The sequence below is a fragment of the Protopterus annectens genome, chromosome 8.part0 (genome assembly GCF_019279795.1).
Source record: "Protopterus annectens isolate FY-2018-M chromosome 8.part0, PAN1.0, whole genome shotgun sequence".
Lineage (NCBI taxonomy): Eukaryota > Metazoa > Chordata > Ceratodontiformes > Protopteridae > Protopterus > Protopterus annectens.
In genome coordinates, this window is record NC_056741.1 from 629,487,845 (window position 1) to 629,502,073 (window position 14,229).

The following is a 14,229-nucleotide window of genomic DNA, read 5'->3' on the forward strand; positions in this document are numbered from 1 at the left end:
GAACTAAAAAAGTCAGCAAAGTATTAGAAGTAAAATCAAATCCACTAAGGCTAGGTAAGAATGGAAATTTAACACTAGTAGTAAGGATAGCCATAAGTCTTTCCTTATTAGGAACCTTTGGAAAAATGCCCATCATTAAACCAACTTAAACCAAGAGTATATGGCAAACACATTTGCAGGCAAATTTAGTTCCAATGTCTTCTCTATCACCCCCAAGCATTCCCCATGATCTATCATGTGTTCCCCTCCATAAATCACTTCTCAGTGGGTTTGAAAGGCTGTCTCAGTTCTATGGGACCTGTCAGTGTTCCAGGGTGTCTGGCAGTATGAAACCCTGTCACTCAAGTCCACTTCTGAATCAGTTCAGTTTCAGCTTCTCTGATTGCTTTGTGTCAGAAGCACAGAAAACAGCTGCAGCTGTCCCCATTCAAAAGGGCGCCCTTTCACTTATTCTGGCAACTGCAAACCAATAAGCCTTAAAGGTCTTTCTACAAGAAAATGAAATGCATCATTATAGTCCTCATAAAAAAGGATATTGGCAGATTACAATCTCTCAACCCAAGCAAGTTTGCATTTGTGAAGGGTAGAGCTTGTCTGCTCACTTTAATGAATTTCTTTAAAAAGGTGACAATGCTAGCCAAGGCCTTTTACTCCATCCCACACTCAAGCATTATAGATATACTAATCAAACTAGGTGTAAAACCATATGTAACCAACTGGATAGCAAAGTGGTTCACAGGAGAGCCCATCAAATCAATATTGGGGGCACTGTCTGCATTAAAAACGTTTTACAAGGGGGGTCCCACAAGGCTATGCATTAGGCCTTTTTGGTATCTTTGTCTGATGCCCAAGCTGACCCCCAACTTGGGGCTATCGTCAATTCTCAGGGGACTCTCGGATCCTACAAGAGAGGAGGACCATGGGCTAATGCAGAATGCAGAAAGTTATAGTGTTGTTGCTTTGGCATGCAGATGCACCCCACACATGCACTCCACCTTAATTACCATATAGATGATACCCCATGAAAATCAGTATCATTATTAGAGATCTGGGTATTTATGTGGACAATAGGCTGTTCTTTTACAGCCATGCCTCTATAGCCATTAGAAAAGCCTTTTTCCTGACTACCAATGGTATAGTTTCCAGATCTAGGGATGTCATCCTTCTCTGTGCCTTTTTATTAGACCCATAATTGAGTATAATGCTTTTTTGTGATGTACTTGACCAAGCACATGGCCCAGCTTGAAAGACCTCAACATCTCCTCTCTGCCCTTTGTGGAAAAACTTGATGCTCTATCTCTGTTTTTGGTCTCTTACAAATTCTTGCAGGTCAGCTTTGCCTATAATACAAAGCCTTAAATGATCCTGTTTTGTGTGACCTCCAATACACCTATACATCCACAACATAAACAAAACCTGCTAGTGGGATAGACACATCTCCCAAAGAATTCCCCTCCACTGGAATAGACTCCCCTCCATATTAAACAATCTAGCCCCCTTAACCATCTTTTAACAGTCCATGTGTGAGGCTATGCTAGAAGAAGTAGGGCAGTGGATGTATAACATATGCCAGCATGACTAGCTGGAGTTTTGTAAAGAATTATATGTGGTTTGTATATTAAACTGATTTGTGCAGGTGCTTGTATTGAAAATATATCTGCAAAGCTGCTTGTGTTAAACATGTACCAACAGTAGGTCCTGCTGGACAGAAAAGAAATATACCTGTATGTCAGCTTGTATTGTAACTACTGGAATGAATATATTGTAACAGAGGGTTAATCTCAGTTCAGCTAACTTTGAAAAAACAGTCTGAAATTAAATGACATGGTTTAGGCCATAAAGTATGTACCTTACTTTTCTGATTGCAGCCAGAGAGAAAATGTATGTGAAAACCAGGACTAGGAATCCTACTGTGTTGTCTTTAGGGTGAACTAATTGCTAGCCTGGAATGGTGGAAGTTTTTGAAATAGTTTTATAGCTTCCAGATGCTATAATACATCTTAGCAAAGCTCTATGTGTGTGTATGGCAACACATACAGTATGTGCAAGACTCTGTCTCGGTTTCTAGTAAAGGAAGTAGTGTGGGAACCAGTAGTAAGATGATCAGTTGTGCATGATGTACATCTGTAATCCAGCACTGAAATGATGTTTTAATACTAGATGAGACAGAAGTCTCAGGGCAGTCTGTTTTTGAAACCTGACAAAGAAAGATCACTCACCCACTTCATTTGCCTTGTTTTATTAAATAACCAGGGAATAGTAACTCTTTAGATCAGTCAGTATAATATAGAGAGATTAGTTAAGTACTGTTTTTCTGTATCTGTGTGAATCTATCTATCTGTGTTATTTTTAATATTTTCTGTGATTGAAACTCTGGTGTATATTATAAATAGATATTTAGTATTTTCATGTTCTTTTATTATTTATTAGTAAATCTATTTAAATATTTCACTGTGGCTTGTCTTTTAGAGAATATTTTAACCTTTGAGAGTACTTATATTTATTTGGTGACACTGTGGCCACCTCTGAATGCATTGCTGCATTGGTCAAACACTATCGTTTGTATTAATATTAATTTCACTCAGTATAATTGGGTACCCTTGTAAGAACCTTAGAGTAGCTGGCTTTTAGTGTTCTGGTGGCAGTACCTACCTTATAATCTGGACAGAGGAGGCATAGCTGGTAAATCTGTGCTAGCCTTTCCCAGGGTGTGTGTGTGTGTGTGTGTGTGTGTGTGTGTGTGTGTGTGTGTGTGTGTGTGTGTGTGTGTGTGTGTGTGTGTGTGTGTGTGTGTGCGCGCGTGTGTGCATGTATGTGAAAATCAAATCTCAAAGTGTGTGTGTAAGCTACTTGGAGCGGGGACACAGAGCAGTGGTTTTACAGAGAGGGTAGTGGAGGACTTGGCTTGAGGACTCAACTCTACAGCTTTGGTCTGTGTGGAGTCTTATTTGGGGCCTGGTGAGAGAGAGGGAAACCCAGCCCCAGGAAAAGAGTGTGGTCCCTGTGTGCTCTTGAGGGAAATTGTGCTTGGTGCAGAGAGCTGCATCTGGAAATACTGTGTGTATATCTATATTTGTGTTCCAAGTGAACATCCCTCACTGGTATCAGTGGTGAGGACTGAGGCTGCTTGATTACTGGCCCAGAGGAGGGACGTCACACCCTCGATGAACGGTTTGATGAAAAATCAGAATTAGACACCGCAAACACTTATATAAAGAAGTAATTAGTCCTTAAATGATCAATTGCCATGTATGAATGTATGAATCTATAGGAGAATAGGAATATTGCAACACAGGAACAATACTAGGCAAATAATCATGGAGACCATAAGAAGCTTAGCCACAGTCATTTGTCAGTAGAAACACTGCAAGCATAGGAACAGTGATTACCTTGTATAGCTGTGGCATCAAAGACAAACCTGTCCACCATCTAAACTACTACTAACTGCTTGCTGTAGGTTCATCACTCTTGCCCCCATCAACAGCATCACTGCACAGTTCTAACTAAAACCAAATGGCTGCCGATAAAACAAAGGTATACACTACTCCTCTTGTTAACATATGAACTACTGCACAATAAAGGATTCCACTTCTTCACCACTGATTCTTCCAATAGACCACTACATATAACCTAAGATCACAATACTCCCTTAATATCACCAACCCACAAAGCAGACTCCATTCTACCAAACACAGCTTTTCCATAATGGCTCCTCACATTTGGAAATGTCTCCCAAACGAAGTCCCGAAAACTTTACCATTCCATAAATTCAGACAAGAAATTAAAACATCACCCATTCAAAGAAGCATTTTGTAAATGCTTCATATACCAAGGCATTACATGATAGCAAGGTTGTCTGACTAACCTTTCATTCCATCTGCAATCACAGGCAACTCAGCCTCATTAGACACATTTAACAAACTCATCATCCCCTATTATACATCTTCTTTCCTCCTTGTCCTTCATTCTCCCTTATTTCCCCCTCTGACAGCTCCCCCTTAACCTACATCTCATCACCCTCTCCATCTTCCACACTTACAATTACAAATTCCATTTTTTTCTCTTCCTTGTACATATTGTAAATGCACATTCTGGACACAGTGTGAATAATGCTAATGTTCAGTTGTATTTCTACTAATGTTTTAGCTGTATTTAATACTGATTTAATTCTATTTATCTATACTTAGTATGTTGCCAATGTTGAAAACTGATCATCTTGGCTTTTGATTTTATTTTACTTGTACTATTCGGGGTTGAACCTGGAAATGGGCCAGTTGGGTCAACTGGATCTACCTCAATCAATAAAGAATAAACAAAAAATTAAAAAAAATAAATAAAATGGGCAGCTGGAGGTGTTTCAGGCACCAAAAAAGGAACAAGTAAATCAAAATAATAGTGAAATAATAGTGATAAAAGGAAACAATCTTTGACTGCCCTGAAGCTAGTGGGGCACATGATACAGTGTAACATAAATTCACATTTCAGAAAAATGTAACTTTATCCATTTTCCTTTTAACTTCACAGAGGTTTTTATTTTGATTATGTTTCTCTGAGACTTGCATCACACTTGGTACTATGGTAACAAAAGTATCCTTCTAGAATAAGTCAGCAGATTATGTCTTAGCCAAGAACCATTACATAACCATCCCTTTAGGTAAATACAAACATATTCAAGGGAAACAGTACAACCAAGAATATACCCTTCTTTTGGCTACATGGATGTTGGCTTCCCCACAGTTATACTCTTGCTACATTATAGAAAATTAATGCATAATAAACAACATGGGGAATGACTCTATGGAGGAGTAAAAATGCCTAAAAAGGAAGCATGTCATCTACAAAATGGTAATCACTGGGCCTGATCATCTATGGCATACATGTAACATCACCACACTGGATGTCTATGATGGTGCCCTCATTAATACCTTGTAAGGTGTCAGTTTTGTTGTCCAGTCTGCTTGTGTTTAATACTTAACTTACAAAAATCATTTAATTTTTTTCCTAAACAAGCTTATTGATTTTCAGATATAAACAAAAAATTGCATATGATGCTTACAAATATTCAACTTGAAATGAAAATAAAAAAAAAATATTTAACACAACATAACTAAAGTATTTCTAACATGTGTTGTCATAGTTACATGCAAGGAAAAAAAGTGCCTTGGCATTTACAGTGGGGCTGAGAGTCAGTGGGGTGATGCAGTATATCATCCATCAGACACAACAAGAGATGATAAGAGGATGGATGTGAGAACAATCGAGTGACATAGCAGGAAGACAGTAATGTTTATGGGGTCCTGATTGTGTCAGGAACAGAATGGGGGATTTCAAGCTCCAAGGAAGAGAGGAAGCAGAGTTGAAGGAGGTCTTGGACAGTAAGAGGTTCAGCCAACTGATGCATGACTATACCAATCAGGATATAATACAGGGCATTATGGATGCTGTCTATCATGTGAGGATCTTGTTTCTGACACACAATATAGACAATGGCAGCAGAGGTGATGTAACTGAAAACACAAGCCCATACTGCAGGTTTCAACCTTTAGTGCTTCTCTTGGAATGGAGATGACAGTTTACTGACCCAGTCCTCACAGTGGACAAGGCACCATTAGTCAACAGTGACCACCCTGGGATTTTGTTGGAAAAGTTAGTCTAAAAAGACAATGTGAGATTATACAAGAGTGGATTCTGACATGCTGGAGAGATGGTCAAGGATGAGTTAGGAGACTGTAGCAGATAATCTGTGGAGATGGAATGGGGTTGGGGGTACTACAGGCGATGGACAAGTATGTGAGGAAAAGACAAAAAGACAGAAAGAAAAGGCCAGTTTGGCTACATAGAAATGTGAGTCTAGCAAGTAGGGCTAAAGATAGGGCCTAGAAGAGGTTGTAAATTGGGGGAATGAGGAGGTTGAGGAGGTATCGTATAAGGAGACTAACAAAAAGGCAACAAAGATGGTAATAGCAGCAGAGGCTAAAGATTACCTTGACCCCTATTGGTCCATCTTAATTCAGTTTCCCTATATTTCTCTAGCATGTCCAAAGGTCAGTCAATGATTTCCTCTCCAGTCCAGCTGGTGAATCTGGGAATTTTGAGGCAATGTTACAACTGTCTCATGTACACGGACAACCCTCTCCTCCTCCAAACAGGTTCAAATATATGTGAGAGATGCAACCATATAGCCAAACTGGAGGCTGAGCTCTCTTATCTCAAAACTGGTGAAACCAGTCAGGAGGAGAAGGTAACCTCACACAACACAATTCCAGTATCACATAGTCCCACCACATCAGCAAACCAAACACATAAATACACAAAAACATACTCAGAGGCTCTAAATAAAAATCTACCTAAGCAACAGAGACCTCCAAAGCAGACATCCAAGCAAACGCTACCCCAAAACAAAACACGCACAACACATAGCCCACAAAGTCAGTGTGCCAAGCAGCCACAGCCCTTAAGGCTGAATAACACACCTGATACTCTTGTAATAGGTGACTATTGTCAGACACGCTGACGTCCCGCTCACCAGGCTGAACAAAGAGAAGGTCACAGTGAGCTGCCTGTCGGGCGCTAGGATCCGCCACATAATGCAAGCACTCAGGTCACTCCAAAGCAAATACAAATATGACTCAGTCATCGTACATGCTGGTGTGAATGACCTGAGACGTACCTCCCTGGACTACATGAAAAGAGACATAGAGGAGCTCTCTGATCATGTAGCCCAGGCCGGTATGACCCTGACCTTGAGCAGCATCTTACCCTCACCTAGAATGATGCCACAGTACAAAGACAAAATGATAAAATTTTGGTGTCATTCAAAGGGGATCCAGTGTCTGTCAGCCTGGGATGACATGCTCGACAAGCCACGTTGCTTTGCTAGGGATGGCTTGCACCTGTCACCACTGGGCTTTCGGATATTGGCAAAGGCTCTTGCCACCCCCATAGTGCCTTTTTTAGGCAAGGCTCAAAAGTCAAACCCACCTCCATAGACAGCACAAGGAACAAGAAACTAAGGTAATGCTGCTAAACGCCAGAAGTCTTAACCTCAAGATGCACGCACTCGAAGCTCTCCTCAGTATGGAGAACATCGATATCTGTGCAGTGACAGAAACCTGGTTCAAGGTTCCAGAGAGCACCCCAGCACTACCAGGTTATACCTCATATCAAGCTTTTCGGCCCCAAAACCCGGACCGAACCACAAAAGGAGGGGGAGTTTCCATATTTATCAAGGAAATCCACACCTCCAGGTTAGTGGCATTGCACGAAGTATCGGAGATCATCCATGTGCAACTAACAGTGAGCAAGACTGCTTTTCAGTTTATAGCATCCTACAGACCACCCTCTCAAAGTCAGGAATCCCACTCGGCTTTCCTGAAAACATTGGAGAACATGATCTCTCTGAACACCATTATATTGGGTAACTTCAACTACCCAAACATAGACTGGGAGCACTACTCAAGCCCCAGCACCTTAGCCTAAAGGTTCCTGGAAATTATAAACTCAAATGCTATGGAACAACTAGTCACCACTCCCACAAGAGGGGATAACATACTAGACCTGATCATTACCAACATGGGTACTCTATGCTCCATACCAGAAGTATATCCCTCATTGGTAAGATCAGACCATAAATTAATTTCACTGGATATCCACATCCCGACCCCACCCCCAACCCAGAAAACCACAGTGAAAAACTTCTCAAAAGCGAACTTCTCACTTCTCAAAACTGAAGTGGAATCCTTCAAGGCCCCAGGGCCAGTGGAAACTACGGCCCAAACTGCAGAATCCTATATAAACCCATTCTACGGACATCTCCAGGAATGCATGGATCATGCTATCCCAAACAAAACCAAGACCCAATCATCCAAAGGCAGGCATCCAGTCTGGTGGACCCCAGCCATAAATAAACTGTACAACAGAAGGAGGAAGCTACTACATGATAGAGCAAAATCCCTAATAGGGAAGGCAGCTTTGATCAGCACTAGCAAAAAATTACGATTCCCTCATAAAATCCTCCAAAGCCAGCTTCGAGAGAAAAATTGCACAGGACACTAAAGACAATCATAAGGCTTTTTTCAGTTATGTTAGGAACCTGGGATGCAACTCCCAGACTTGTTCTGAGTTGATTCTAAATGACAAAAAATACAATGAACCCACAGACATCACCAATATCCTGGCAGACAGGTTCAGTGCAAACTTCTCCACCCCCCCCCCAAAAAGAGCAAGTATCTATCCCGGCAGAGGGCTGCCTCCCAAACATCTCTGATGCTCAGCTGAAGGCTGCCCTCTCCAAAGCAAAAAACACTGCTTCCATGGGACCAGATGGCGTCCCGGGTTGTGTCCTACATGAACTCCAAGAAGAACTAACCCCTCAAATAAAACAGCTGCACAATCTCAGCCTCACTACAGGATATGTGCCCACAGAATGGCGTACAGCAACAGTGGTCCCACTCCACAAAGGTGGAGCCTCTACGGACCCTGGAAACTATCGCTCCATAAGTCTGACTAGCCTAGTCTGCAAGGCTATGGAGAGGATCATCATGGAGCTCATAAACAAAGACATTGGGGACCTACAGACACTAGATCCTACTCAATTCGGCTTCGTCAAGGGCAGATCCTGCCTTTTGAACCTGGTCGACTTCTTTGAAACAGTCACCAAAGCCATAGACGAAGGGAAGGTAGTCCACACAGCCTATCTGGACCTAGCAAAGGCATTTGACACAATACCCCACTTGGGCATCATAGATAAGCTATCCAGCTTAAATATAAACCCTATGTCACAAGATGGGTCGCAAACTGGCTCAAAGACAGAACCCACAGAGTGAGAGTTGCTGGAGCCATGTCAGACTTGAAACCGGTCACAAGTGGCATCCCACAAGGTTCTGTCCTGGGACGGCTCTTGTTCGGTATATACTTTTCCAAGGTACAGGCCAACGTGGGAGGACTATGGCTCACCAAGTTCACAGATGACTGAAAACTGGGCGCCATAATCGACTCTCCAGCTGACACAAACATCCTTCAAAAAGGTCTCACAGAGATGGATAACTGGTGCCAGAGCCATGGTCTAAAGCTAAATGCCAAAAAGTGTATAGTCATACCCTTTGGCAAAAACAATGTGCCCACAAATTACCACATAGGCAGTAACCCATTAAGTACAGAGAAAGTAATTAGGGATCTGGGGACCCAAGTTGATAGCAATCTCTCCTTTGACAACCACATTGCCAAAGTGGTTAGAAAGACCTTCTACATAGCCCATCTCATCATGAAAGGATTCACATCTAGATCAAGAGAGGTAATCGTGCCCCTTTATTCATCCCTCATCAGGCCTATCATAGAATATAATGCCCCTTTTGGGATGTACCTTACCTGACACCTGCAGCAATTAGAAAGACCCCAAAAGTACCTCACCAAGAGGATCAAGGGACTCAAGCAGACGCCATATGCTGCTCGGTTAAAAAAACTCCAGCTCTACTCAGTTGCATACCGCCTACTTCGAGGCAATCTATGCCTGACATATAAAGCTATGTCCAATCCAGAATTAATGGACATGCTCCACCTCAGTAAATCTAAATCCCTTAGAGCCACACGCTCGAGGGACTTAAACCTCAGCACAGAAATAAATAGAACTTGCTGGAGGGACAGATTCATAACCCAGAGGCTCCCTTCGCTCTGGAATAGAATTCCAATTCATGTTAGGCAGAGCACCTCACTGAATCTCTTCAAGAAGAATCTTGATGAGTGGATGGGGGATCGTAGGTTTGTCCCGGGGATTACTTCCGTGTCACTATTAGACAGAGGCACAGTAAACTAAACCTTAAAAAGGGCACAGTATGCTCAAATCAAGGGGTGGCGTAAGCCAAACAAAATCGGGCTAGGCTTGTAATTTCCCAAGGGCAGATAGCCTAGTATGAACCTATGAACCTATGAACCTATGAAGTAGAGTTACCAGAAGATACTAGGAAGGGATGCATGGAAATTTTGTAGGTAAGATTTTAGGAAGGGATGCATGGAAACTTTGTAGGTGCATAGCTGAAAGAAGGAAGGTAGAGAAATTAGGAAAGGACACAAGGAAACTGTGTAGGTACATAGCTGAAAGAAGGAAGGTAGAGATTGAACTGACCAGATTGTGCCAAGATGGGCAGGAGGTCACACAAGAGAGGGATAAAGCAGCCCAGGTCTGTGGCATAGAAAGGTGATGCTCTGTTTATAGCCAAGGTTTGATTAGTGGTTTGTATGCTGGAAGATCCACTCAGGGAGGATAGGGGAGAGGGGACTCTGCTGACTCACCCATCCCAGGAGAGAGGAAATGGTTGTGGCTAACCACTTGGGTGACACCTAGATGACACACCACATGCTACACCCACAGATCATGGGCCTGCCAAATACCCACTATCCCCATACAAGCACACCAGCTGGAGAAAGTCAGCATGCGAAGGCATGCTTCTCACAACAGGCAGCACAGTAGAGCTTGAACCAGACACTATAAGGGGGGGGATCCATGGGGGAAGGTAGCCCACTCCCTTAGACTTGGAAGCTGGTCCACTTTTTTACTACACACCTCTCACCATCAGGGAGGAATGAATGGACTAATCAGACACCCCATTCAGGAATAAATGGGTCATTAGACTTTTACTTAGCATAAGGGTACCTGTTTCTCACCCTGATGGGAAAAGTAGGCCAATTAGGTAAAAGCAGTGGAGCCACTGGAGCAAAAAATAAAAAAAAATAAAAAAAAACAAAAGAGGAAGGTTCTATGCCAGGAGGAAGGCAGGCACCAATCAAGAAAACAGTGAACAAACACAAGGATATAGCTAGAGTATGTTCAGGGAAGTGGTTGCGTCAAGGAGGTCATCAGAAATCTGGACAGTTTGTTTGTAGACCCTTGACAGAGATCTTCAACAGAAGATAGTGTGGAAGTTCCAGAGGACTGGATGACAGCAAGTATAGCACACTTGTACAAGGTGGAGGTGGGGACAGAAACAAAGGAAGAGCGGGAAGCTTATTAACTTAACGACAAAAGCAAGGAAAGTAATGGTGCTACTCCTGAGGGGGAGGGGGTAGTATTCCTAAAGGATAATGTCTCCAGGACAGCAACCAACAGAGTTTCATGGCCAGAAGGAGTTGTCAGTCAAACCTGTTCCATTTCCTATGACTGGGTAACAGTTGAGCTTCACAGTGAAACACTAGCAAACATAGTCTCCCTGGACTTCATTAAGGCCTTTGACTCAGTCCCCCACAAAAGGCTGATAGGAAAACTGGAGGAGATGATAGTATGATCAAAACATAGGACTTGGATACCTACAAACTAAGTGTTAGGACACAGAACGTTATGATAAGACTAACAATGTCAGGAATTAGAAAGTTATTTGAGGAACCACAGGGGTCTGTCCTGAGTCCAGTATTCTTTCGTTTGTCTGTCTTTACATAATGGAACACATAAAAGAAGAAGTTCTAATGAAACTGCAGTCTACCAGTTTTTTTGCTTACCAGCACCGTCTCTAAAGATGTAAGCCAGGAATCTGAATCATTAAGAAATACCCATTGTTGTCTCACCAGAGATAAGGTCCTGGTAACTAGGGATCCATTACGACTATTAGTGTCCTGACCAGTCTAAATTACACAAGAGTCACTGTGTATTAATTGATATGCAAAAAACAGAATTAGAAATCTGTAAGGTTACAAAAAGAGAAATATAATCTCATCATCATTCTTGTAGCACAGGAGCAACTCTATACGAAACAAAGCATAAGTACTTACTTAACCAAGTACTGCACCAAAGTGCTGCAAAATAAATTTCTTTTAATATAAGAGACTGGTGTCTACATCAGGGGATATACTCTGTTATATATTGAGAGGAGATTTAAAGGGTCTATATTATATTATCGCACTCTTACAAAACCGAACAATAAATAATCAACCCCATGTAAGTGAAAGCTTACAATGTCGAAACCTCAGAACAGCGATTTCTTTTCCAAGGGAAAAAAAATCACTGTTCTAAAATTAAAAAAAAAAAAAAAAAAAATTAAAAACATTACATAATGTGGGGGGGGGGGGGCTGTACCCCACATACTTAAATATACCAATTCTGAGATCGCACAACAGTGCCGAAAACGGCAAAGTAATGAAAGCGGCCAAGTGAATTATTTCCCGGGGAAATAATTTGCTGAAAAGCTGCTTTGCTATTTTGCCTTTTCGCTCTTTTCGGTTCGATCAAGACACATTCGACAAACTGCGTCTGCGATCTGGTAATAAGAACCCGATTGACAGCGCCCCATACTTTTCCTTCATGGATGTTCTCCTCCTTGTAAAGGGTATGCTTCTTCTAAATATAAATGATTGCCCATATTTACCTGTTTAGGGGTCCAGCATATATAACAGACCTAAAATAATCAGCAATACACATTAGGACTGAGAAATAAAGGTTCAGCAAAACTGCCATCTTGTTCTTAGAAAATATTATAATGTGTACAATCATTGGTACCTGGTAGAAATTGTTGTACATATATCATAGAAAAAGGGGCACAGTACTTACCATTATATTAAGAACTGCACTTGTATCTACATGACTACAGACATCACAGTCATTCATCACACTGCTTATTATTTTTCATTTCCCATAACAAAGGAAGAGCACAGCAATGAGAAGGCTGTCATGTAAGCAGCCATGAGGGATTTTCACTTTGACCTATGATTTCCCCTGAACATGCTTATCCATCCTATAGGTGGAAGTGCAAATGTCTTAATGAGGGTATGTGTTCCACTTTTTTTTTTTTTTCAAATGACATCACGCCTCAGATGGCTCTTTTCCTCTTGCAGACAGTTGCCTCCATCCCATTTCTATTATTTACTGGGGTTCACATGCGGATGGCTTACAGCAACTTGCTCAGACAGCCCAAGCTCAAATCAGAGTTACTTGTGTATAATAACATGAGGTGGCATTTGTTTACATTATGTTGCTTGTTTTACATCAAAACAACATTGTACTTGCCAGCTGTTTGTTGGTAGTCTGAGGCTGGTACATATCTAAAAAAAGAGTGACATGTTTTGCCACTAATTGCTCATTTGCTGAGGTAAACAAACCTCTGAGACAGAATAGCAAAATGAAGGTGGGGTGTGGTCAAAATTTGTTTCACATTTGCTCAGAATATGATCAACTCATGACACAATTTGTGTACTCGGGTCTCATTTAATAGATCTTGCAGCCAAGTGATTGTGATGTGACCTCAGATGTATCAAATACAACATGTGTACTTGAGCTGAATCAATTGTAATGTGAACTTGTATGTGTCAAGGAGGAATAGTGGACCTGCCAAGGAAACATGCTTCCAGGCCTCCAGTCTAGAGAAAGAGGTGAACAGCATTTGAATCTTCACTTCTTCTGACAGTAACAGCTTATCCAGTCCTTATACCACTAATCAGACTCTTTAAGCTTGGGCCATAGTAAAAGATTTATCTCCCCATGTTATGGAGACTCCATAACTTTTTATTTATGTTAAAACTTACCAACAGACTCATTCTAAATCTTAATCTGGAAAATTATGATAAAAAGTTGATGTGGTAAATGCAATTAAATTTCACCACCATCTTTGCAGGAGAAAATTTCTGGACTCTGCTAAAAATGTAAAAAAGTACATTTCTACATTCTATAATGTTGTTACCGATACTAATAGCAGCTACATTCTCAGCAAAATATTTCATTTACTCGGTATGGAGCAATAGTACTAGAAAACAAATTATTTTAATAATATGCTTAGACACTGCTGTCTACATCAAAGAGTTTAGTGCTTTACGCTGGGAAATGATTTGCAACACTCCAAGCGTTTTCTTAATGAGTAGTTTTCATCTCTGCCCAAAGGGCATCCATTTTCTGAATGAAATGAGTCTTATCACATCTTTGATTAACCTGAGCTATGCAGTTTATTACATCAGACTTGTTTTATGGCAGAATGAGATAATGATCCTAACTGGCCCATTTAATTAACTTAACATTCTACCTCCCTTTCATTCTTTTTACACCTCTCCCATGCCTTGTTGAATGCCTTTTTGGATTTCAACTTCAGCACCTAATCTGAAAGTCCATTCTATGGTTCTACAACTCTCTTTGTGAAAAAAAAAAAAAACAGTTTCAGAAAAAACACAGAATGCTGGCTGAGCCCCACCTTCCCTTTTCAGAATTACCCAGTCACACCTTTCTCATATGATCTTATGCACCATTATTATGTCCCTCCC

The 14,229-nt window shown here is 41.3% G+C and overlaps 1 protein-coding gene across 1 annotated transcript in view; it reads left to right on the top strand.

Annotated features, from left to right (window-relative positions):
- LOC122808956 (calcium/calmodulin-dependent protein kinase type 1D-like) overlaps nucleotides 1–14,229 on the top strand; it is a 1,068,410-nt gene that overhangs the window by 139,176 nt on the left and 915,005 nt on the right. The window lies entirely within an intron of this gene.